Here is a 26,464-nt window from a genome sequence, read left to right on the forward strand (position 1 = left end):
GAAGGCGAGAGAGAATCTACGGCCAGAGAGACCTTGGCTTTAGTCCAAGTGCTGGATCAAGTAGACCTTGCCTTTTCCCGCCGGCTACCCCTCATTAGCACTCTATATTAACCTAGAGAAACGGTTCTCCCAAGGGGCTCCAGGAAATGGGAGGACATGCAAGCCAGTTCAGAGTGGGGGGGGACCCAAGTCTCCCCTCTGGTTGCTGCTCATTTGCTGGCAGGTGCATCTGGGGATTGGGCCCTTAAATGTTGGGGAGAGGAAGCCAGGAGCGTGCTATAGCTTAAAGCAGTGCTGATAGGTTGAGCGGCCTTTCACCTGTTGCTGGCTGGTTCTCATCTGTGTTAACAGCTTCCAACTGGCCTCATTATTTGAGAAACTGGAAGCCTTTGGACAAGGGCCCTAAGCTGGTTCTGCACATGCCCCTAGATCCTCTCAAGGCCCTTTTAAGGTTCCATGTTGCAATGCAGAGGCGTGGGAAGGAGGCATGAGCTGGTTTCTGGCTGGAGGCTTTACCCAAAGTGCAACCTGTGACTGGTTACTCACGCTTCCCACCCTCAGTTTCCCTATGTGAAATGTGTGTGTGTGTCTGTATGTGTGTGTGTTGGGGGGTATGTGGGAGGTGGAAACAGAAATTCCACCTACTTCTACAGTCATAAGGATTAAGGAGAGAAGGAAGACAGCAAATTTTTATTTTCATTTATTTTGTATATGGTGTGTCAGGCTTTGGACTGGTGCTTTCATGGAGATGCTCAGAACATTACTCCTTCCTTATCCTCTGCAGTGCAGCTTCCCCTCTCCCTTGTCCCCTTCTCCATCTTCCCACCTAGTCTGTACCGGGCATTCCTGCCACTGTTACTCAGCCCCTGGCTCTCCAAAGCATGACCCATTGACCAGCACCATTGGTGTCACCCAGAAGCTTGTTAGAAATGCAGAGTCTCTGGCCCTGCCCCAGATCTACTGAATTAGACACTGCATTTTAACCAGATCCCCAGGTGACTCCTGTGCAAGGTGAGGTTATTGGTGCTGCCCAACAGACTCTTCTTCACTGGGTGTGTGTATTTGTAACATCTGGGAAGCTCTCATTGAGTAACTTCTGGGCATTCTCATCAACAAAAGGAGACACTGAATGTGCCATTCATAAAGGTTGAGGCACAAAGGGGACCCAGTTCTGGATACACATGTTCTCTCTTTGTCACTACTCTTTCAAGTTTTTCATGGATATCTGAATACATCAAGAGGAAAGACTCTACTTGGAGCCTCTATGTCCTTAACACCTTGTAAAAAGTACCTGAATATGCAGGCAATAGCAGAGTAGCTGCCCAAGGCAAGGTTAAAAATGTTTCTGGCAACTGAAGACAATTAAATCCAGGGGAAGTGAGAGGGAGTCACTAGGAGTGTTTGAGCCTGAGAGTCCTACATCCAGATGTTTTCCTAAATATCTGGTCTTCCTAGTTAAAAGTAAGCTCCTTGACAGAGCAAAGCTATATTCAAAGCTTCAACCTCCAGCCCCTAGGGATGCACAATATGTGGCCCAATGTTTATTGCCTCAACCTGGATTTTAGAACCTGAGAGCAGGAAGGTATCATTGAGATACTCAATGATAAGAAACACATTGCAAACATGCTCCTCTTTACCTGTGCCCAGGGCAGACATCACTAATCAATTACCACACTCTCCTACAAGGAGCCCAGACTTGGATCCAGCACTGTAGACTGTTGCCAGCTGATCAGAACTACTTTGGCCTGCATCAGCGTAGTTGGCCTGAGTCCAGATCTGTGTGCCAGATTTGCTGTCTATTGGGTCAGTTCCTGAACAATCCAGTTGAATGTTCCCACAAGCTAAGAATTGGTAATGGTTATGGATTTAATGAGGATGATAAAATGTGATTTTGGTAAGAGAGCAAACTTACTCCTTGAGTATGAAATCGGAGGCAAGAACTCTCTCAAATAATTGATTCTGCCAGGAGAGATGCAACACTGGACCTGTCCTTCTTGTTATTCCAACACCCAGCATCTTAATTTTCTTCAGGAAAAATCCAACTTAAGAGTTCAACTTAAGCAGTTCAGGTGGGATAGATAGATACCACCTCTCTGGTCCAGAGGCTAGCACATGACCGACCAGTCAGACTGTTCCATCCCTCTGACCTCAGTGATTGGTTCACAGGGGGCATGTGACCCAAGCCCCATGTGTGTTAGACTATCTGACAAGGTTTAGTCCCAACTTGAAGAGGGTCAAGAGTAAGTCTTTGACTTGGTGGCAGATTGCTGGCCCTGGGATGAGTGACCTGCCCCCTGGGCTAGGTCATGCTTCAGTGTTTACCATTAAAGAAATAGGAACTTTTTGGGTAGGTGGACATGCTTGTACTTACTTGGGTAGTGGAAACTACCGGCCAACCTATGCATCTCACCAGCTACTGCTTATTTAACACGTGTCCACATGTTTTATTAGTCTAGTTTTTTAAAGACGCTGCATCCTACAAGATCCACAGATGGATGCTAAGACAAGCAGGTCAAAGTTTGAGAAGTCAGATATTTGTGTAATCTCAACTCTTGTATCTCAAGATATTTATTAATTACAAACAGGTGAATAGTAACTTTATAGTGGAGAACCATGGCAGACAACTTATTAACCATGTGACCAAAGTTAATGTCATTAGTACTTAGACAGCTCATCTTACACCTCTTGTCATGATGGGCTGAGAAGGATACCATGTTATTTCTGGGGCATTTTTTGCCTCAGATGCAAAACCTCCATCCAATCATGAGAAAAATCAGTAAGTCCAAAGGGAGGAATTTTCTACCATAAAAATCCAGCTGGTTCTCTCTAAAAGTGTCACAAAAAGGTACCTCACTAGCGCAGTAGGTAATGTGTCAGTCTCATAGAAGTGTCACAAAAGATCAAGACAGACAATGGGATTGTCACATATTGAGGAAGATTAAAGAGGTATGTTAACTAAACATCCTGTGGAATCCTGGGTTGGATCCTGGGATGGAAAAAAAGACAATGAAAAACTGGAGAAATCCAGATAAAGTCAATAGATTCATTGATAGTGTTGTATGAATGTTAACTTTCTGGTTTTGACCATTATACTTTGGTCATGTAACACGTTAGCATTTGAAGCTGGGTGAAGGGTATATGGGAACTCTCTGTACTATTTTTTTTTTACCACTTTTCTGTGAGTCTGAAGTTATTTAAAAATAAAAAGTTAAAGGAAAAAAACCCTGATGCTGCATTTTTATTTATTTGTAAGCCAAGAAGGTGGAACACTGGCATTTTCACACACTGCTGGTGAGGTGACAAATCGAGAAATATATAGAGAGGGTTAGTATTATATATCAAAAGCCTTAAACATGAGAATTCCTTTGACCTAGCAGTCACACCTTTAGAAATTGACTAAAAAAATAATAAAACTCAACAGAACAAAACAAAACCACAAACAGGACAAGGATGCAACATACAAAGATGTTCACTGCTGTGTTGTTTATAACACCGAACAGTTGGAAACAGACTTAAAATAATGGGTAGCTATTCAGAAAAATGAGGTAAATGTGTTTATATTGCTAGGGAGAGATGCCTATCTATTTAAGTGAAAAATGTAGGCAACAAAGTATGCATAGTGTAATCTTATTTATCTAAAAAAAGAAAAAGCCATAAAAAGGCTGGAAGCACACATCAAACTGGCAACCACAGATTTCTATGGGAGGTGAGATTAAGGGGACATTTAAATTTTCTCTATATTTGAATCATAACAGTCATCATATATATAATATTATAATAATCATAATATATTATGTATGTATTATATGTATACTATATGTCATGGGAAAAATGAAGATATGCATTTTTGAACAATAGACACGTGGACGTGTACGAGGAATATATGAAGCCAGCCTCTCCCTTTGCTCCCCCTGTCAGTGGGGCTTTCCATGTGTGGTTCCAGACTTATCAAGCCCTTATCTGCCTGCAGCAGCTGGAGTGGCGAACCCTGCCAATGGCAGGTCATAAGCCTATTAGCAAAGCTGCAGAATTGCAGGTGTTTTTTGCTGACTGTGAACTCAGAGTAAAGGTGAAGGTGTGGGTCCATCCGGGTAATCTCCAGGCAGGAAGTGATCTGGCCCCCTTGAGGTGGGCTTCTGAAAGTTTGAGACCTCCAGTGGGGACTCAAGACTCAGAGTGGGGAAGGAGGAGGGAATTCAGATGGTAAGAAAGGAAGCAGAAGAGAGTCCCTTGTGAACCTGGGAAGAACCACCACCTGACTCTTACTGTCTATGGAGATATGGTGAATAGGGACTTTAGGGGAAAGATGAACTGATGGGGTGGGGGTGGAATTCAGTAGTAGGGCCAACAGCCACCTATAGCCAGAGACATGGAGAATGTACAGAGAAAGAGCTGTCAATCTGATGTTTGGGCAAGTCATGTAATCTCTTTAAGCCTCAGTTTCTCCATCTGTAAAGTGGTCATACCATCTATGCGTGGTTGTCATGATGTAAAATGTAATAATGTAGAGGCAGCACTTAGCTCAATGCCTGGCATCTAGAAAGTGCTCCCAAATGGCACCTATAATGAGCATTTCTGTTACTGGGCATCTTCCCTTGGGTCTTTTCTCACGGCCCCAATCAACTTGGGCCCCTGCCTTGCCTTATCTATGGTTTGTACTAAATACTTTGACCCACAATTATATATCACCTTCAATGGTTTCGTAAGTGTTCTGTACGTGGTTTCCTCGTATCTATGCCCTTCTCTCTGATTTGAGACTTCTCTCTGATTCAAAACCCAATATTCCACGTTAACTGCCAGATACAGCAGTGAGCATAGTGAAATAGCTTGGCCAGTAATAATGTGATAAATCGGTTAGAATTTGTCAGTTTCTGGGCCTTTCTAGGTGGGGTGCTGTTGGTCTGACTTCCAAGCTGGAATCAAATGCCTTCTTAAAATCAGAAAATTTCTTAAATTTCTCTCCAGAACAATCCCGTAAAGGCAAAAGTGGGGAAGACCCAGATTTTCTGGGTAGTAACAGTGTATATAGAGGCCCTTGTTGATAACTTGAACACAAAATTATGAATGAGAAATTCCTAGGGCCTGGCAAGGAGCGTGTGTGTGTGTGTGTGTGTGTGTGTCCATATACAACAGTGCCAGCCAGGATATGTCCAAGAATTAGAGTCATAGAGAGAAGTACCTCTGTGTGTAGTCTGGATGTTTGTCTATTCACTCACAAAAGGGTTAAAAACAGCTAAAGAGTGCAGCTTCGGTCCTTGTCTCTGCCTTCCTCATTTCTCTGGAATCACTTGTCTACTTCAAAGGGCCTGTGGAAAGTCCTCTCTTCCTGGCCCCAGGCTGGGAGCGGAGCACACAGGACAGAAGGAGGTGTTAATGCTGCTGCTGGCCTCACAGAGCCCACGGCCTGGTAGGGAGATGTGGGGAGACGGGTGCCCCAAGGGACAATGACAGTGCAGGGTGATCCTTGCCCGGAGGATCGGGGTTGGGGGGGGGCATCTAACCTGATGGTGGGAGTGAGTGCTTTCCAGGCTGAGATATGATGACAAGTTGCTGCCTGGAGAAGGTGAGGGTGGGGTGGGCAGGAGAGGTGCCCCAGGTGGGTGGGGACTGGAGACCTGAGCAAGGGGAACCTGCTGGGGGCTCCACAGTGGGGCAGGGAGGGGGAATCGACGATCCCTCCTGGGATTGGCCTGCTTGCCCCCACCTCTGCCCTTTCTGTTCTCTTTCCTCTGCCCTGACACCTCTTCCCACCCCGTCCACCCCAAATCTCAGAGGGAGAGCTGGAACACTCACTGGGGCAGTCAACAGTGACGCTCAGTGAAAGGGACACAGTGCCTTAAGCACAGAGCACAGCTTGATGCTCATTCTCCACGTGAGCCAAGGAAGAAGCGAGACAGGAAAGACTCCACACCTTAGCTCAGGCTGTGCCCCCCGCCCCCACCTGAAGGCCATGAGCTGCTTTGGATTCAGAGTTGTCCCCACCTTTAGGGTAAATGTCACTGCCTATGTGAAGCCTTCAATTCTTTGATTTCCAAGATGGAACTCACTTGCTGTTCCCCCAGCCACCCTTAGCCCCTCCAAGCCCTTGTACCTGCGTTTTAGCACTTAAAAATCATTCAGCTGTGCACGACAATAGTAGAGTGTGGCTGTCAGGAGCTTGGGCCTGGGAGTCAAACTCGGGAGGGGTCCAATGCCAGCTCTATCTCTTATTTGCTGTGTGACCTTGGCCTGGTTACCTGACTCCTCTGAGCCACACTTTCCCCAGATGTTAAACAGACCAAATTTTGTAGAGATGTGGCACACATAAGGCATTGGGTGCAATGCCTGGCATACAGCCACCGCCAGAGCATTAGGAACAGCCACCAACCAGGGGTTTCCCTACCTCCTCCCTCACTGTGGGCCTCCTGAGGACAGGTCCCATCCCTTCTTCGCTGCTGCATTATAATAAGTGCCGGTTAATACTTAAACTGAAGCAAGCCCGGAGACTGCCTTCTCTACCCAGAACGGATTCCTCAGCAGCCTCCCTGGGGTCCTGCCATGGATTCCTTATTTCTTCTTTCAGTGAACTATTTATTGAATATGAGGCTCCAAGGGATTTGGGAGTATACAAGCCCAGCCACATAGAGATTATAGCTTATGGGGGAAAGGCTGGTATTAAAACAAGGACCCAAGCAATTATTTAAATATTATTGTGATAAGTTCCAGGAGGTATAGGCAAAGAGACCATCAAAGTATATGAAAGGGGCCCTTGATCCACTCTGGGAAGGGGGTGGCCAGTAAAGGGTTCCCCGAGGAAGGGAAGTTAGAGGAATCCGGAAGATGCGTAGGAGTTACATGAGGGAAGGACTTTCAAGGCAGAGGGAATGGCTTGTGCAAAGATCCCCGGGTAGACCTGAGCAGAGAATGTTAGTGAAAATGAAGGAAGGCCAATAATGTGGCCAGAGTTCAAGGCCAAAGGCAACATGGGAGGGGTAGGACCAGAGAGGTAGACAGGAGCAAGACCCTTTTGGCCATGGTGAGAAATCTGGACTTTATTTTGGGGATGATGGTCCCGAAAGAGCACTGGGGCCCGAAAGGGCACTCGGGTGCCTTCAGAACCCCCGAGAATGCTGGAATGCCCCTGGCCCCTCTCCCACCTGGGGCTTATCAGAGAAATGTCTCAAGCACGGGAATTCCCACGTAAGGCCCAGGATGTGGCCAGCTCATCACCCGGTCCCCTGCAATGGCACGAACCATGGAGGCATGGAGAGGGGGAGCAGAGGTGGGAAAATGACCGAGAATGGTGGGGATTTCCACAACTTCCTTCACACACCACGGGTAGGCCGAACCAGCAACGAGGACATTGTAGAGCAGCAGGGGCAGTGAGATTCACTTAAATCCCTGCCATGTGCTGGACAAGTTACTGAACTTGTCTAAGCCTCAGTTTTCACCTCTGTAAAATGGGTATAAGAGGAGGGAGCATCTCATGGGACTTTTAGGAAATTACCTGAGATAATAAAAATGTTTAGCACAATGTGGTGCTCAGCCTGTGCCCAGTTACTCCCCCAGCTGGGAGATGCAATCCCCCCTCCGAGAAAAACCCAAAAACATCAGGCCGTGGTTGGCTACTGCGTCACCTCCCTGTTGTTGCTGTTGATATTTTATCTGTAAGCATCTTTTCCATTTCTATTAGTTAAATGTTTGGGAGAGTATCTTTTAAGCTTGGAACATGGAAGAAGAGTCTCCATAGTGGTTGTGTGTGGCTTCAGATCTCACTGGTGTGGGATCCTTTCCTTCCTAGCAAAGCTCCTCTTGCACCCTCAGTAACGTTCTCTACTCAATCCCGTCCATGGCTTAGGCCCATGCTGCCTCCACCTGAAATACCTTTTCTGTCTCCTCTGGTCCAAATTCCATGAGTCTTTAGGACTCACTTCAATCACACCACCTTCCTGAACCCTCTAAATGTTCTACTCATCTATGCTTTCTTCAAAGCCTTATACATCTGTGATTTTATTCTTTCAATTTTGTCTGTCTTACTTTCTTTACTTGATCGTTGAGGTCAGAAAGAGGAGTCCTTCCTCATAGCTGCAAAATGGCTACAAGGGACCCAGACCTCACATCCTCTCAGCTTCATTATCCAGAGGAAAAGAGTTTTGAGCTTCACTGGCCGGATTTGGGTCAAATTTAATCTATGAACCAATCATGGTACCCACAGGATGCACAGGGTGATTAGGTTAGATTGGTGATTGGCAAAATTGTTCTTAGAGGGCCAGTTAGTAAATATTTTAGGCTGTTGATCATATGATCTCCACTGCAACTATAAACTCTGCTGTTATGTTAGAGCATGAAAAAAGTCACAGGCCATAGGAAAATGAATGGCCATGGCTGTATCTCAATCAAATTTTATTTACAGGGAACCCTGGGTGGCACAGCGGCTTAGCGCCTGCCTTTGGCCCAGGGCGCGATCCTGGAGACCCGGGATCGAATCCCATGTCGGGCTCCCGGTGCATGGAGCCTGCTTCTCCCTCTGCCTATATCTCTGCCTCTCTCTCTCTCTTTCTGTGTGACTATCATAAATAAATAAAAATTAAAAAAATTTATTTACAAAAGCAAGTGACTGACTCATGGGCTGTAGTTTGCTGACTCCTGGCTAAGACCAATTAAAGCCCCATGCTTGCAGCGAGATGAACCCAAACCAGATAGTCTGAGTGTGTGAAGAGTGAAATTCAGGGTGCTATTTTACCACAGGAAAAGGCAGGAAAAAAGCAACATATTGGCTACAAGGATCATTGTCAAGTAAGGGTCTCCAAGCCATCAATCGATCTCAGTCAGTGTGTTTAAGTAGTAAGAAGGGAACCAAGTTTGTGGGCTTAGAGAACTGCCTTATTCCCAAGGGCTCCTCCATACTTCATGGGGAGGGGGCAGTTGGCTGGAAAACGCTCTCATTTATGTATACCCCCTAGCTTTCCAACACACTTTCAAATTTATGATTTCAAGGTCATAAAGGCCAAGTGCAGAAGAAGGTCAAGCACAGGATTATCCTCATTTTTTACAGATGTGGAGACTTAACTTCTAGGTGTGAAATGGAAGTCTTGAAGCAAGAAACAGTACATTTTAAATACTGGTCATAGAAGATGAGTAGCCATGCTACAAATACACACACGTACCTCTGTACCACTGCTTCCCGCCCATCCTCATGGCAGACATCAGCAACCCATCACTGCACTCTTTCCCACTGAGCTTGGAGGGTGTCTCAGAATCCCTACCATAACAGGGCTGGAGGCAGCCACCCACATTTGCTCTGGGTTGGCACATAAGAGAAAACACAATTGTTGATTTGAGTTGATCATGTAGTGCTCGTGGAATTACCAAGTTACTCAACGCTCTCACTTGCGGCTGTTATTTCAGTGCTTACTATCTACTTGGAGTCATGCTCATCTCATTTCTTCTTTAGAAGAATTCTGGGTGGGTGTCACAGATTCCCTAGTGCCCTTTTCACATCTACTCCAGTCCATTCTGATTTCAGCCTCATTGTGGTGGACAGTTCCCTGTGAACTCAGACACACCTCACGGTGACAATCGCAAGGAGTGACTCTATTTTGGCATTTGTCCCAGGGCCTTCTCTGATGTCCTGAGAGCCTGCTAGGTGGTACTCAGGCTCTGTGGAGAAGTGCAGGGACTTAACCAATGGATGATGAGAGTCACTGAAGAAAAACCACAGCCTCCTATACCCCGGGGTATAGTTCTGAGATGCATTCTGTATGCTTCTCAGGAGGTCCCTGCAAAATCAAGACGCTATTGCCCATGGCAGAAACCATGATAACACACTCAAAAAAATGGCTTTTCTCCCTTTCTTCATTTGCTCACTCCTGCTTCTTGGGATTGCTTTTCCAATAAATTTGTGCACGCAAGTTTGTGACTTAGGCTCTGTTTTTCAAGAGAATGCCCAGAACGACTAGGACAATTAGGACACCAGCTAGGTCAACCATGAGTCTCCATTTTATCTATCAGAAAACCAACTCCAGCCATTCAGGGGACCTCTCCAAGGTCACACAGCTGGTTTTTCTGATCCTAGACTTCATGTTCTTATCTGCCAGGCAGTACTGCTCTACCAACAGGACTTCAGATCACAGATGGGCACCAAGCAATGGTGTTCTCGTACATTCAGTGCTACATTTTGGTCGGTGAGAGAAGCTAATTGGATTTGACAGAGAGGAAGAGAGACAGTTTTCTCTCCTAAAAATAGCCTTGTTTTTAGTCATCCCATTCAGGAACAACCATGCTCACCCAGGGAAACACTACCAATGTTTCAGAATTTCTAGGTAATTAAAGCACTCCACTAAATCAAATCCCATGAGAAGAGTATGGCAAAGATAAGCACTTGAAAGCCCACAAAATGGAAATTCCAGGGTCCTGGAATTGAGCCCTGCATTGAGCTCCCTGCTCAGCGGGGAGTCTGCTTCTGTCTCTCTCTGCCCCTTCCCTCTGCTCATGCTCACTTTGTCTCAAATAAATAAATAAAACAAAATATTTTTAAAAACCATACAAATCCTAGCCATCATGAACATGGTCTCATGATCTTCTTTTGATCCTCAAAACGACCCTAGGAGGCAGGCTCAGCAGATATTATTCCCACTTGATGCATGACAAAGCTGGGGCTGGGGACAGGGAGTGACTTGCCCAAGGATTGCTGGTAAATGACAGAGCTAGGAATGCTGTCAAAATGTCCCCTTTCCTGGTTCAGCCACTAACCAAGATATTATGTCCTCACTTTATTTTTATTTAAAGTTTTATTTATTTATTCATGAGAGACACACAGAGAGAGGCAGGGACATAAGCAGAGGAAGAAGCAGGGTCCCTGTGGGGAGCCTGATGTGGGACTCGATCCCAGGACCCCAGGATTACGACCTGAGCCAAAGACAGACACTTAACTACTGAGCCACCCAGGTGCCCCTACGTCTTCACTTTAAATACCATCACAGAAGTGTTAACGTTTACTGATTCTCACTGAGTGCCAGCCCCGACTCTAGGCATTTCACATATGTAGTCTCATCTATCCCCCACCGTAACCCAGTGAGGCATGTTTATTTGTAATCCTATTTTACAAATGAGGAATCTGAATCTCAGAGAGGATAAGCCACTATCCAAGGCCACTGAGTTCTTAGGTGGCAAATTTAGGATTTAAAGAGCCTTCCCTGAACTCCATGGAATGGATCCTCCAGCAGGAAGGATTTTCTGTTATCAGAAAAGAGAAAAAGAAATATAAGACTGGCAAGACAATAATATCGTGTGTAGATGCTTAACTCTGGTGGGGAAGGGGAATCAAGGAAGCTTCCGGAAGAGGTAACATCTGTTCTGAGGGCTAAATGAGAGTGAGGCAGCCAATGAATGAGCAGAGGGCGCTGGGCTGAGGCTGCTCCAAGCAAAGGGGCAGCAGACTCAGATGCTCCGGGGGCTAGGCGTGCTGCAATCATTTTGATACACCCATGGGATGGGTTAGAAAGAAGCAGGTAAAAGAAATGGACCCAAAGACGCCAGACGATGAAATGCTTTGTATACCACGATGAGGCCTTTGGACTTGAGCTTGTAGGCAGTGGGGAGCCACTGAAGGGTGTAGGCAGGGAGACATGATCAAATCTCTGGTTTAGGAAGATAGTTTTGGGAAAACTGTCTTGGTCACTCACAGCTGCATCCTGAGTGCCTAGAACAGCAGTTGGCACATAGTAGGTATTCGGTACATAGCCCCTGGACAGCTAGCCTGAGTACAGATTGCTATGAGGAAAATAGAAGGACCGACTGACTCCTGATATGTTTTAGTCTCATTCTTGACTCTGTAACAAACCCGGAGCCAACCTGGAGTCAACCTGGAAGCCAACCTGGAAGCCAAGGTTATTAGAATCTCTGTCTCTCTCCTCCAGGATAAAAAGTAACACTGAGCCTAGGTTTAGAAATGCTTTCAGATTGGGGTTCAAAGCAGTGTGACAGGAATACCACTTGTTATCTTTCTCATCCTCTCTGCTTTCAAAAGCCTCTGGCCTGCTTTATTCGTATCCATCAGACACCCTCATGTTCTTAGCTTCACCTTTGCGTTAACAGGTGGCCTGTCCTACTTGCCCTCTGCACACAGGGGTGTTGATTCTTGGAGGTGAAGGGACCCAACTGGATGCCTGGCCTCTGCCCTGGGAATAGCCCCCACTCTCTCGAGATCAAACTACCTATAAGCCTTGGAGTTGCAGAAAGGAGACATTCCTTGTGTAGCAGGATGTGCCTGGGGTTAGTTCCGGAACTTTTTTTAAGGTTTTATTTATTTATTCATGAGAGACACAAAGAGAGAGAGAGAGGCAGAGACACAGGCAGAGGGAGAAGCAGGCTTCATGCAGGGAGTCGGATATGGGACTCGATCCCAGGACCCCAGGATCATGACCTGAGCCAAAGGCAGATGCTCAACCCCTGTGCCACCCACGCGTCCTTAACTCCAGAACTTATAGGGTCAGGCAACCCCCTTGACAAATAAGAGCAGGAAGAGGGGAGAGAAAAAGCTATAGAAAGTGCTGACATCCAAGCCTATGTGTCATTGAGGTGGGGCACAGTCTACTCTAACAGATAAACCTTAAAGTTACACAAAATGAGTTCAAATCTCCAGGCTCTGGCAATTATTGTGTGGCAAATTAATTGCTCTATGCCTTTACCTTCTAGCACAGTTGTGTGTATGAAGGCCAAAGGGCTTCAATAAGTGGTAATTACTGCCATAATAATTATTATTAATGTTTTTTTTGGGTTGAGATGGGTGGTCAAGAAGGGATGCCAAGAAGAGAGCTTAAGACAGACTCCTGGTGTTAGGGTTGGATTAGAGGTGATCTGACCCAATTATTTCATTTTACAGATGGGGAAACTGAGGCCCAACAGATGGCCGAGCCTGGGGTTAGTTACGTGAGGCACTGAGGAACTGCAAAGAGGAGACCTTTGCAGGAGACTGCGTCTGGAGCCAGTTAGCCCCGCCAAAAGCTTTCAGAAATTACAAGGCCACAAAAATGCTTTTTGGCTTGAAGCATCCAAATGGGCCCCACCCATCTTGCTTAGAGTCGGGCCTCCTTCTTCTCACTACTGGACCCTGTGTTGCCAGCCTGGTGAGTATGAATCTCTCTCTCTCTCTCTTTTTAAAAATAATTTGTTCTTGAAATTATTTAGAATGACTGGGTCTTTTTGTATGGGAATTAGAGCTTTGAAAGCTCTAATTTATAGAGCTCAGGTTTATAGCATGACCTTTCCCTACTATTCATAAGATGTCTTCCTTCCTTCCTTCCTTCCTTCCTTCCTTCCTTCCTTCCTTCCTTCCTTCCTTCCTTCTTCCTCCCTCCCTCCTTCCTTCCTTCCTTCCTTCCTTCCTTCCTTCCTTCCTTCCCTCTTTCCTTCCTTCCCACTTTCCTTCCCTTCTTCCCTCCCCGACTTCCTCCCTCCTTCCCTCCCTCCCCTCTTCCAACACTGCAACATTCAGGGCATTGTGCTAGGCACTGTGCCAAGGGCGGGGTCAAAGAATCACTGGTTTGCACGTTTACAGCATTTCTCAAGTTCATCTTATGTGCCTGGCCTTGTGCCAAGGACCCTGGGCACTCAGGATGCAGCAGGAAACAAAATAGCCTTCGTTTCTGTGCGCATGGCACGTGCCTTCTAGTATTTCCCATTTTAGAAATTGTACATTTCGTCTGAGTTGGTTGTTCTCAGTGAGAAAGGCTGGTGTGGGGCAAGGTGGGCAGGGCCCAAACACGGTGAGGGGCTTGGAGTTCATTGTGAGGGCAGGGGGCAACCACTGAGGGGTTTCTAGCAGGCGAGGGTCACACTCAGACTCATGTTTGGGAGCGGTGGTGATTCCTTCCCCCACCAGACTAACCTGTGTCTCTTGAAGCATCAGGTATTTCTCCCTTGTTGCAGTGATCACAATAGAAAATAAATAATTAATGGTGTAATTGTTAAATTTAGCTTTTTGTGGGAGGTTATAATCTCCAGGTGGACAGGGCTGGGTTGGTCTTGTTCGTTTTCATGCCTCTGGCATGCAGGACAGTGCCTGGCACATAGTACGCACAATAAATAAATATTGGTTGAATTACAAAATGAGGGATAGAGAGAATAAAGGGGCTGATGGAGGAGGGGTGGTGAAGGACAAGGGAGGGAATGAATGAATGAACCAACAGGTGAATGAATGAAATTGCTGGCTGCAGTGTTTGGACCGTAATCAGACAAGGAGGCCTAAATCCAGCTGATACCATCTGGGTTTTGCAGGGTAAACCCTTAATGGCCTTTTCAGCAGGCATAGGCCTTATGAATCATTTATTGGTCTTGCTCCATGTCAAGTGGAAAATCATTTTCATCACTGTGTCTACTCTGATCAATTGCTCCTGGCTGTGTCGCTAGAGCTCCGTGTTTGAGGCGCTGCGGGAGGACGCTGGGGCCCTGTGAACTCTGGAATCTGTTTGCAATGTCTGCCAGGAGACCTTAGGGGAAAGAGCATCACCTGTGCTTCCTCTTGGTTAGCTTTGGGCCCTGGTGGCAGATGTCCCCTGGCAGTAAAGCTCCTTTGAATCCTAAAACCAATTTCTCTCTCATTATTAGGAGAACTCACTGCTCTTTGGGGACGTGGCTGACCTAAAATATCAATTCTGCTCTCCCTACTTGGAGTGAACTATGTGAATTTTTCCCCTCTCTCATCCTCCTCCTTCCCTCCAACCCTGGTTTCTCCGGGGCTTCATCACGAGCCCCTTGAGGCACTACTTAGTCCCAACTGGGAAACTAAATGGACAGATTCGGTAGGTTATTTTGCCTCTTGGGCTGAAACCAGAGAGTAAATCAACTCCCCTAGGGAGAATTTCTCAAAGTGCACTGTGGGGCCAGTGGCAATAGGATCAGTGGGAGCTACTGGTTAAAAAGCAGCTTTGTGGAACTTACCTTCCTCCCTTACCTCTCAGTTAAACACCAGGCAGGTGGCATCATCCCTAAAAGGCAGTGAATGGGGTCTGGTGAGGACAGTGATTTCCTCAGCGTTGTAAAATGAGCCAGGGGTGGAGAGGAGGCCGACATGACCTACAGTTCCCAGTTCCCTTCAGCCAAATCCTGCTCCACTTATTTTTAGCATGGAGCGGTAGAAGAGGCGATGGGTCAGCACTGGGGCCATGGATTTCTGATTTCAGCTACGCCCGTTATTAGTATATAACTCGGGGGCCTCAGTTTCCCCAGCTGTAGACTGAGTCAGTTAACACCATCACCACCATGCCCTTCCCTGCTAGAATCATCACGGCCACCATCATGACAATCGCCATTGGCATCATCTTCACCACCGTCTTCACCATGACCACCACCGTCTTCACCGTTGTGGCCACCGCCTGCCATCATTCCCACCGTCCCCATTCGCCCCACCTCCTCCACCCTCATCCCTATCCTGGTAGCACTCACTGAGCGTGCTGTGTGTTCAGACCCTCTGCCTAAAGCCCACCACGACCCTGTGAGGCAGGTGGGTACGTCTCTATCCGGGATACAGACGCGCCTCGTGTTATTGCGCTTCGCCTATTGCACTTGGCAGATACAGTATTTTCTACAAGTTGAAGGTTTGTGGTCACCCTGCCTCGAGTGAGTCTATTGGCCCCATTTTCCCAGCAGCCTCTGCTCACTTTGTGTCTCTGTGTCACATTTTGGTAATTCTCGCAATATTTCAGACTTCTTCGTTATCGTTACCCTTGTTGTGGTGCTCTGTGATCGGAGATTATGACTCGCTGGAAGCTCAGACGATGGTTAGCTTTTTTTTTTTTTTTTTTGCAATAAAGTGGTTTAAAAAAACTAAGTGATGCACATTTTTTTAGGATGTAAAGCTATCGCACATTTAATATACTACAGTACAGCGTAAAAGTAACTTTTACATGCACTGGAAAACCAAAACATTCATTTGGCTCTTTATGGCGATGTTTGCTTTGTGGCAGCCATCTGGAACCAGGCCCGTGACATCTCTGCTGTCTGCTGTGCTGTTGTCCTGGTTTTCCAGGCGAGGACACAGGGGCTCAGGGAGCTCGAAGCCCCACTTTCCCAGGGAGTGGTAGAGCCTGAGTCACACCCAGGCTGCTTTTGCTCTTCACAAGCAAACTCATGAAACTTCTCCAAATGATCTCTTAAGAGATCCAGATTCTATTTATTTATTTATTTATTTATTTATTTATTTATTTATTTTTAAAGATTTTATTTATTTATTCATGAGACACACACACACACACACACACACACAGAGGCAGAGACACAGGCAGAGGGAGAAGCAGGCTCCATGCAGGGAGCCCATTGTGGGACTTGAACCCCGGGACCCTAGGATCGCGCCCTGGGCTGAAAGCAGGTGCCAGACCGCTGAGCCACCCAGGGATCCCCAAGAGATCCAGATTTTAAATCCATCCCAGATTTTAGAATTCTTAGTGTCTTTTTCAGCTTGGGTATCTCTCTGGGTACAGACAGAACACTGGATGGTTTCTTAAGAATGTGTTTCTTGCTTGAGTGAGGAGTGTTGGATGATAAGGTTATTTTATGGGACCCATTGTTGGAGAACTTCCTTGACTTTGAGGTAAACTGAAGCCCAGAGAGACACACCTTGTCCACCAACGCACAGCAAACTAGGGTCAGTCTTAGAAGCAATTCAGGTTTCCCCAGGCAGGAAGAAAATTGGCAACCAGTCCCCTCACTAGTTTTCCCTATGCTCACAGGGGCAAGGAATTGGAAGGCAGGGTTTGACATCAAGAGTCTGGGTTCAAAATCTTGCTATTTTCTTTGCTATTGCATGGTCTTGGTTGGCAAGTGGTTGTACTCTCTGGGCCTGTTTTGTGATCTATAAAATGGGGAGCATAGTGCCTTCCTCATTATGGGACTATAAGCATAAAATAAGGTATACAAGGTACTTACTTAACATGGGACCTAGGACGTAGGAAATACTTGCTATACCACGATTACATTATTACAATGCACTGTAGTTTATAAAATACGTGTCATATAGAACATAGTGTGACTATATCTCATATTAAATTAATTACTGCTCACAGCTTTCCCCCCTCTGCCCACCATTTTTTTTCCCTCCAAGATACCATTCCATTGGGAAGAAAAAGGCAAATACAAAATGCAATGAATCCAAAATTCTTGCTTTAACACGGCCTGCAGATTTTCAGTGCAACAAGGTAAACTGCTGAAATTGTGTCATGAGCCGCCTCAAGATGTTCCCTGCCTTACATCTGTGTGCGGCTGAGAAATTGACTTTTTCCCTCCTAGCCAAATTATTAATTAGTTGCCTTATTGACTAATTTCTAAGCACTCAGTCAAATTGGGTAACCCATCCAATTTGAACGGGAGAACAGCGAAAAGCTTTAATTCATCCATTTTTCAATTGGGTGCATGTCATTGTCTGGAAACAAGGCCTCAAAACTCCACTGGAGCGTGGAAAACCCAGGGACGGTGAATTGTGAGAAGTCTTATCTTCATTTCTTCGTGTACTTGATTTCCTACAATCCCAGTTTTAAGATGGGTAAGAGTGAGCTTGAAAAGCCATGACCTCTTCCAGGATTAAATACTCACTGTTGCGTGCCTCCTGTGACTTGGGTACTTTTGCTGATTAGGAATCATTATTAGGCACTTTTTATGCCGTTCTCCTGTACATTCTTTGTTATCCAGACCCACGAGATGTCAGGAGTGGAAGGGGCTGTCCTCGTGTTGTGTTTTAATCACAGTGTTTTTCATATAGCTGCTTGCTTTTAAGATCCTCATCTTCTCTGATGTTTTCTAGGATGGGAGGCAGTGAATATTGCTGTTGTTTTTACAAAGGTAGGGATATTAAGGCGCAGAAAGTCTTAGCTGTTTTCTGAAGAGTGACAAACACTTCCCCAACCCCTCGTATTGGCAGAGATCCTAAAACAAGCCTTTGAGAGTGAAACAAAGACCAAACGTCTACTGGCTTGTCGACCTGGCTCAGAGGCAGGTACTTTTCTCTTTCCCTTCTGGGTAGTACCGAACTACCAGTCTACGCATCGGAAGGAGCCCATGAGTCCCCTCTTTTGCCCATTGGAGTAGGGTGGCCCAAGAAGGGAGGCCCAAACCCCAGCACCTTCTTTGAAAATCCTCCTGGGGGAATCAAAACAAACACATCATGGCAAGCGGGCTTTCCATCTGGGGAGGACTGCCTGGCACCACCCTTCCATTTCAAACATGCTTTTGATTTGCCTTTATTGGCTAGTGAAAAGAATCATTTACTAGTCAAGAGCCAGGCAGTGACAAAGGAATTCAGGTAAATTAGTTTCAGTTCTTACGTAGACAGTCCTCCTCCTTTGGAATTTGAGCTTTAGAAAATAAAGCCTTCTTACCACTGATTTCCTTCACCCCCCCCCCTCCCTTAAGCCTTTTAAAAAGGATTTTTCTTCCCTTTTAAATCTCTTCAAGAAAGAGTTTCTTTTCTTTCCTACAGAGGGGTTGAGGGAATTAAATTCACCAAAATATCCTAACATCGGTGCATGCAGAAAATTCAATGAAATCCAAATTAGGTGCATTAAAAAAAAAAAAAAGTTATTTTGCCGGGATCCTTAAAATATGCAGACATACACCAAGAGAGAGCTTCAAAGCCCATTTTAATAACTAACTACTTAGCAGCTCAAAGCATCCACTCCCAGCCCCTTTCGCCCCAGCCCCAGATACTTAAAATGCAGTTAAAGTTTAAGTTTTTAGTCCCTGAAAATATCAACAGTCACTTGTACAGAAGCAGCGTGCAGCGTCCATAAAATCTACAAGCCTGGTTTTCCATTACGCCGCTGTAATTAACAATCCAGTAGTAAATTAATGATCTGGAATCTACAAATGGTGCGGAACTGGGGAGCCGAAATATTTAGAAAGGGCTCCTGACGGTGTGCTGGGCTCTAGAATCTGAGTTTGTAACTGGAACTTTCATAAAGGTGCAATTCCCTGAATGTTAATGTTTTTCCGGGTGTATTGACAAATAAGGGGGATCCCTCACCTCCGGTTCTCCACTTTTGCATTCTATCTATCATTTCCTTTTCATTTGCTCTGTATTCTTGGTGGTTTCCCTCCGCTCAGAAACCCCACGATTCTATGATTTTTTTTTTTTCCTCTCTTGGTAAGTTCTTTTTTTTGCTGAAAAAGGAATTGTTTCCCCAGAAAACATTCAGTCACCGGGGCTAAAATGCAATATATACATTTCAGGTGAGACGAAACATGTACCAGCAAAGATAAAAAATTATATATATTTATATATACGTGGAGAAACAAAAGGAAAAAAAAAGGCAAAAAAAAAAAAAAAAAAAAAAAGGCAACCCTCGCAAGGCTGCCTAATGTTTAAATAACAATTTGGTGTTTAGACATGAGAGGTTGGCAGTCAGGAAATTTGAGGTTCCCGCAGACATTCTGGGCTCTTAAATCTGTTGTCAGTAAAGAGGCACAATGGTGTGAATTTTTAGCAGAGCATCAGTTGGACTTCGAATTTCCTGGGTTTTTGTTGGATCGTATCACAGTGAAACATTATATTCTTTCCCCCCCAAATATATATCTAATTTCCTTTACAGAGGGCAAAAAAAAAAAAAAAAATTTTTTCCCACCAGGGTACAAGAAAACACACATTATCTTTCCCAATGGGGCATTATCTATTATTGGGTATTTTGAGAGCTAAAAACATGTACAAAAATAATGTTCCAGACCCGTTTATTGTGTTTTGTCAGATAAAAAAAGCTGATTTTGATTTATTATTTCATGTAGATATTATGTAGACGTCCGTGTTTGACATTTCCTGAGAAATATTTCCGTTTCTGAGGTCTCTAAAAAAAAAAAAAAAAAAAAAAAAAAAAACCCGCATATTTTAAAAGACTTTAGGTTCCTTTTCTGTGTGTGTATATTTGGTGGCAGATGAGGGGGAGGTGCTTTCTAAAGCCCTTCATGTTGAAAATGTTTATTAACTTAAAAGAATTTACTGGGAAATTATGAACTTTATAAAAGACAGACATTTCTTGAGAGTCAATTGCTTCCAATAATCCCTTTTTTTTAAAGCCATTTTTTCCAGTCTTTCTTCCTATAATTACCGAATGTTTTAAATGTAATTATACCTTGACGTATCTCGTGATTTAAAATGGACCTTTGAGAATGATAGTAAAGTGGTTTTGCATTTCGTAGGTCAATAAAATCAAAAGCAGTTAAAAAAAATAAGTATACAACTGGATTTGTTATTCTTTCAAAATCAGTCATACATATAGACCTTTTCTGAGGGTGGGGGGGGAGCGAGAGGTGGGTGAAATTTCAGATTGGAACGAAGTTATAACCCACATCAGGAAAATCGGCCCTTTAATGAAAGAAATGAAAAAGACTTAATCACCCAAGCCCCTCCAAAGTGACACTTCAAATTACATCAGAACTCTACCCAGTAAGGCAAAATGAGAGCCTTTCATCTGAAAAATGAAATACCTAATGATTTCAATGAGTTCTTACCTCCCTAAATTTGAGATCTGCATAGAGCTTGGATTTCTTTTAGATCTAGAAAAATATTTTGGGAAATGACTCTCTTCTCTTGTTTTCTGCTCCCTTCACCAAACCACCTTACCCTTTTATTTTTTGACATGAAGATAATTTGCTTTCTCTGGAAGAGTGGGGTGACGGTGGGAGAAGAGCAATGTAGTTACAGAAAAACACCAAATGGCATTTCCTAGCTATCTGAGAATATTAACGTTTGAGTGGGTCAGACCTGCCCAGAGGCAGAAGGCATAACTTAAGATCATTTTTCTCAGCTGAGTTTTAATGATTGAATGGATTTGTCTGAAGAAAAAAAAAAAAAAAGAAAAGAAAAGAAAAGAAAATGATTTAAATGTAGGAAGAGAGCCTAATGAACTAGTTAACATTCTTAGTATCAGGAAAGTCTAACCCATTCATAAATAAACAATTTTAAACCGCCTTTTTACCCACATGCATACACTCTCTCTTTCAGCTCCCTTTAGCAATTTGGAGTATAGGAGATTAAAGTCTTTTGGAAATTTCCAAGGTCAGACCTCAACTAAAATAGGATTAAGGGGGTAAGGGGGAAGGAAAAAAAAAAAAAACACACCAAGAGAAGGGTTTTATTCCCTCCTGCCCCCTCCTCCTTAACTATCTGAAATAAATCGGAAGTTATTTCTCGAAATCCTCCTTTCCCCTGGCCAGAGGCAGCTCTTCAAAAGGTTCTGAGATTGTTTAAAATTTTTCCAATCCCCTTCTGCCCCCCTCCCTTCCCTCCCCATTGTAAGAAAAACAAGTGAAGAGTGGGGACGTTGGTCGGAGCTGGAAGTTAGGGTCCCTTGCAGGCAGTACTCCAGGGGGCACTGTGACATCAGGAACTTGGCCTGGGAGGGACTGCTAGTTTGAGGGTTGCCGAAAAGAAGACAAAGTCTCCCAACTTTGCAGCCCCTTTCTCTTCAGAGTACCAAGCCAGTATTCCAACAAAGGAAATGAAAAGGGAAACTGTGTTTCCCTTCTTTCTGTGTTTTATACGTGATGTTTAATTGCTGCATCAAGGACAGACACAGCTTTGAATAGGAGAACATACAGGGATTAAACAGCTCGGTAAATGTTTGTCCCTATTTCTTTCCCTCCCCTTCCTTCCTTCCTTCCTTCCTTCCTTCCTTCCTTCCTTCCTTCCATCCTTTTTCCCTCCCTCCTCTCTTTTTCACCCTCTTACATTTACTTCTTTCTTTCTTTCTTTCTTTCTTTCTTTCTTTCTTTCTTTCTTTCTTTCTTTCTTTCTTTCTTTCTTTCTTTCTCATTTTCCCTTCTGTCACCTTCCTGCCTTTCTCTGCCTTTTTGGGATGCCTCTCTACACAGAAACAACAAAAACCACAACATCTTTCGATCTACCTTGGTTGCATTTCTTCGTGTTCTTAATTTGATCCATTCCTCTTAAAAGTCTTCCTAGGCGCTGCTTGCCTGTTCATTCATCAGATTTGAGCAAGGAGCAAGCCCTCTCAGTACATTTTGATAGATCTTAACAGTAATTATGCAGCAACTTCAAAGCAAAACTGTTTGTGTGCTTTTCCCCTGTCTTTTTCTCTATCTTCTGCGCAGGCTCTCTCTTTCTCAATCCTAACCCCACTAAATCCAAACAAAAAATCCTTTTCAAACAGGGCAGAAAATTGGGTTGAAGTTAGCAGCTGGTATTTCAAATGTACGATGATTGCAGAAACCTCCCCAAATTTCTGGCTTTGGGGGGTGATGCGGGGGGTGGGGAGAGGGGAAAAAATGAAAGAACCCTGTAAAGAAATAGAACTTCTTTTTTAAAAGAGAAAAGAAATAGAACTTCTTACTTGACGAGTTTCAATTAAAAATGCTATTTGATCATGCCTCAAAATTTCAACATGTTAGACCAGGGACCATGAATAATATGCAATAGCAAAGAGAGAGAGACTCAGGCATACATTTAATTCGGATCTGCCAGTATGGAATCGGGTGCTGACATAGCCTGGTTCCTAAAGTGAATGATTTGGTCCCAGCAAACTCGTGCCTTTGGAAGGGCTATTTTACCGCAAAGAGCAAACATTTTAAATAAAATCTTTACATCCTAAAACAATAAAAAAAAACCCAAAACACAAAACCAAAAACAAACCCACCCAATTCTGCCTTTGTGTCTGCCTTTAAATAATCAGGACCCGGTTTCCAGGTTTCAAGGGAAAGAAAAAAAAAAAAAAAAACACAACCCATTCATTCAATAACATAATGAACAGCAAAGTTGGATGTTTCATTGACGAAATGTTTTCCAGGGATTTTGACTTTATTATAAATGAGGGTTTATCTCAGGAACTAAAAATACTTGAAAGGAAGGAAATGAACGAAGGAGCTGAAAATACTAGGAACTATTAACAAATCCTCCTCTTGCAGAGAGGACTGAAGCTTGTGGGTGCCTCTGAAAGCCTGAGCAAAGCACAAAGAAAAGAAACCATTAGAATCCCAAGGACTTGTTCTGTGTAGAAAGCTTGTGCACGTCCAGCCAGAGCACAGGCCTTCTCCGGGGCAGGCCCTTCTAAGCACGGGGACTGCGACACGGCCCTGTGTGCGCACTTGGGACTGTCTCCCATAGATCTGTCTAAACGTATGTAGGTGATCATTGAGGAAAACTTCCATAGGGTGCAGTTAGAGCAAGAATATCTGACTTTTGTGTGTCATCTCGACATGCTTCCTGGAGAACGTTACAAATAAAAATGCATCATGGGTTCTTTTGAAGAAACGTGTCCCCTACCCTCTGTCAATTCTGCGAGCCTACAGTTTGAACCCCAAAGGGATATAGGACAAGTGAGCTCGAAAGCAGCACAGTTTGTTTTCCGTCTCAGGATAGGCAACATTCTTTAAAAAGGAGAAGCTCCAGTATTTTCTCTGGCTTTTACTAGGCTCCAAAAATGTAATAATCTGGAGAAAAGAAATAAGCCCATAAGATCTTAAGTAAAGAATTCCTATTTTTCACGTGAAACATATCAACCTAATCCCCCAAATATACGTTCGTCGGTTGCATTCTTGCTCCTTTGGAAACAGGCTCATTCATTTCAGTTTTATTTTATTCCTATATATATATTTTATTATTATTATTATTATTATTATTATTATTATTATTATTATTATTTTGCCTTTGTTGTGTTAAGCTCTCATAAACTTGCTAGGGGGCCATAAATCCCTTTGCAAATTATGATACACTGATTTAGGGGTCCTGATTACGAGTGTGTAAAACCAAAGTTCCCAAGACTTTATTATTATCATTCACCAGTATAACACTGTAACAACAACAACCACGACGATAATAAAAGCAATTATAAGCAGAACCAATCTCTCCCAGATTCCTGATTATGTCTTTAAATGCTTCAAAAAAAAAAAAAGGTTAAAGAGAAGGAGGCTTTACTTCTAAATGCCTATTACAAATAATAGGATATTAATAGTCATAACCGTTTGTTCTCATGCCTGAAGCTACTATCAAATTCTTCTGGCAGTTTTGAAATGGGGGGACATTTAGTGGTTTGGGCAATGCACGAGGCTCTCTTATAAAAATGGCCAGCAGATGGCACTCCACCCCTGGTTACTGTGGTTGGGACTTTTTTTTTTTTTTTTTTTTTTTTTGGGTGCTGTTCTTGGTCTTCTGGAGGAGGGTGTGGACAGGCACTTTGGGGCTGATTCTGGGTAGTCAACAATACCATCAAGAGACTTTGAGAAGGAGGAAATGAGTCCAGCTGAGGAGCTGTCTTTGGAGGTTGTGGGGCTGGCTTACTTTTTTTCCGTGTGGGTGTCTTTTGGCCTGCCACCACGGAGCAGAAAACAAGACTGTGACTTTGTAGGATTATCCAAATCCTTGCAGGCATTCGGGGGGAAAAATGGATTCTTTGATTAGTGGTGTCATTACAACACCTTCCCATACCCTGTGGTAATGAAAGGCATTTTGGTTTTTCTCAAACCTTTTTAACCGACATTTTTGGCTAAAAAAAAAAAAAAAAAAAAAAAAAAAAAGCAAAGACAAAGCAAGATAGACCATGAACACAGAGTGAAATGATCTGAATCAAAACGAGATGCATGAATTATCAAAGGATTTTTCTTGACCACTTCTCAGTGAGCAGCAAGGCAGGGAAGTGCGATCTAGATCCCCCAATACTGTGATTTGTGGGTCAGCTGATGCCTAAGGAGTCATTGTTACAGAGCATTTTAAATTGGACAGTCATCCAGATCTGAGGGGTATTTGGCCACCATACTCTGGGGAGAAAGGGGAAGAAAAGGAAGTTTTCATTTTCGTGGAGGCTCCAAGGTTTTCATAACATAGCTTCCAAATGCAGTTAAAAAAAAAAAAAAAAAAAAACCTCAAGAAATTGGAACTTGGCCAATCAGAGCCAAAGAGGCAAATAACCAGGAAACAATGGCTATCAGGAATGTATTAGCAACAGAAATAACACAGCTTCTTCACGATACATCCTGGAGTCACTGTAAACCAGGTCTTTGTCTTGTCTGCATTTGCTGAGGCCCCACATTTCTGTAAGACAGAAACCTCTATTTTTGTTTATCTGACCTACTATTTTAGGATTCCAAAATCCGAGTGAGAAAAGACGGTGGTCTCACACAAACCATCATTCAAGAAGGGAACTGACTCCTCTGCAGGAGTAATAATTGCCGGTGGTTGGTACTTTGTGACACCGGGAGCCATGCTCGGTGCCTGGTGTACATCATCTCATTTAATCTTCACGAAACTTCCCAAGAGGGGTCTGTGGCTATCCCACGTTACAGACAAACCTCAGAGGGGTTAGTGCACTTGCCCAAGATCACACAGCCTGCAAGGTTCGAAGACAGAATTCAAACACCAGGCAGAGCGAGCTTCAAACTAAAATAGCTAAACATGGTTTTCAAGCATACATTTTGAGGCAAGAAAGCATTCTTCCTATTAATGAAGAAAACCTACTGAGCCAGAAGTCCCTCACACTTTTCTTAGAATTATGGCCTGGAGAAGAGAGGTTTGAGATACAGTGAGAGCAGAAGTGGAAACTTCCTGCCCTTGAGGCTCCATGCAGGTGGGGACTTGGCAACTCCCAGAGAGAAGAAAGATTCCGAAGTCCATTTACCTGGTAAGCACCACAGGTCAGAGCAAGCGAAGGGTAACAAGGACCTTTCCTGGGACTCTGAAATTTAGAGGGAAAGGACACTCCTGGTTTTTAAGTCTTTGCCACCTGGTTCCCACTGCCTGTTTTTTACTCAAGCTCTGGCTCTTTAGCAGTTGCTGGGCAGAAAGACAGAACCCAAAGCCAAGGAAAGCGAGCACTTCTTCCAAGAATCTCTACTTTCCCACCTTCTGTGCCTTTTTTTCTCACACCCACCTTCTCCATGACCTGGAAGGCTCATTCCCAGTGGATTAATTGGGAGGCTACATCTGCTGGTTCAGGCTGTGGGGCAAAGGCAGTGCTTAGCGAGCTGTGAGCAGTCCAGTTGGGCTGGCATTGCCTTGTAGGGACAAGTTGATCCCTTGGTTCCCTGTTGGGACCATGATGGGGGACATTTGGTCTTCCATGCATCCTGGGGCACCTGCAGGATCATGGTCAGTACTCTGCAGTTCAGCCATTTTTTTAAAAGATTTTATTTATTTAATCATGAGAGAGACACACACGCATAGAGGCAGAGGGAGAAGCAGGCTCCCTGTGGTGAGCCCGATGTGGACCCGATCCCTAGGACCCCGGGATTATGCTCTGAGCCAAAGGCAGATGCTCATCCAGTGAACCACCCAGGCGTCTCATGCAGTTTAACCATTTGAATGAGGAAAAATCATTCTCCCTGTACTTTCTTCTGTGTACTTTCTCCTTGGATGCTCTGCTACCTCCGCCACCCTACCCCATTCATTGATACTTATCCTGTTCCCTCAACAACTGCTCACCGAGGGCTTATTCTATGCCAGGGGGCCTCTGAGATTCACAGCATTCAGGATGGTGAGGGGGATGGAGAAATAAAG

This window comes from Vulpes lagopus, chromosome 14 (genome assembly GCF_018345385.1).
Source record: "Vulpes lagopus strain Blue_001 chromosome 14, ASM1834538v1, whole genome shotgun sequence".
Classification (NCBI taxonomy): domain Eukaryota; kingdom Metazoa; phylum Chordata; class Mammalia; order Carnivora; family Canidae; genus Vulpes; species Vulpes lagopus.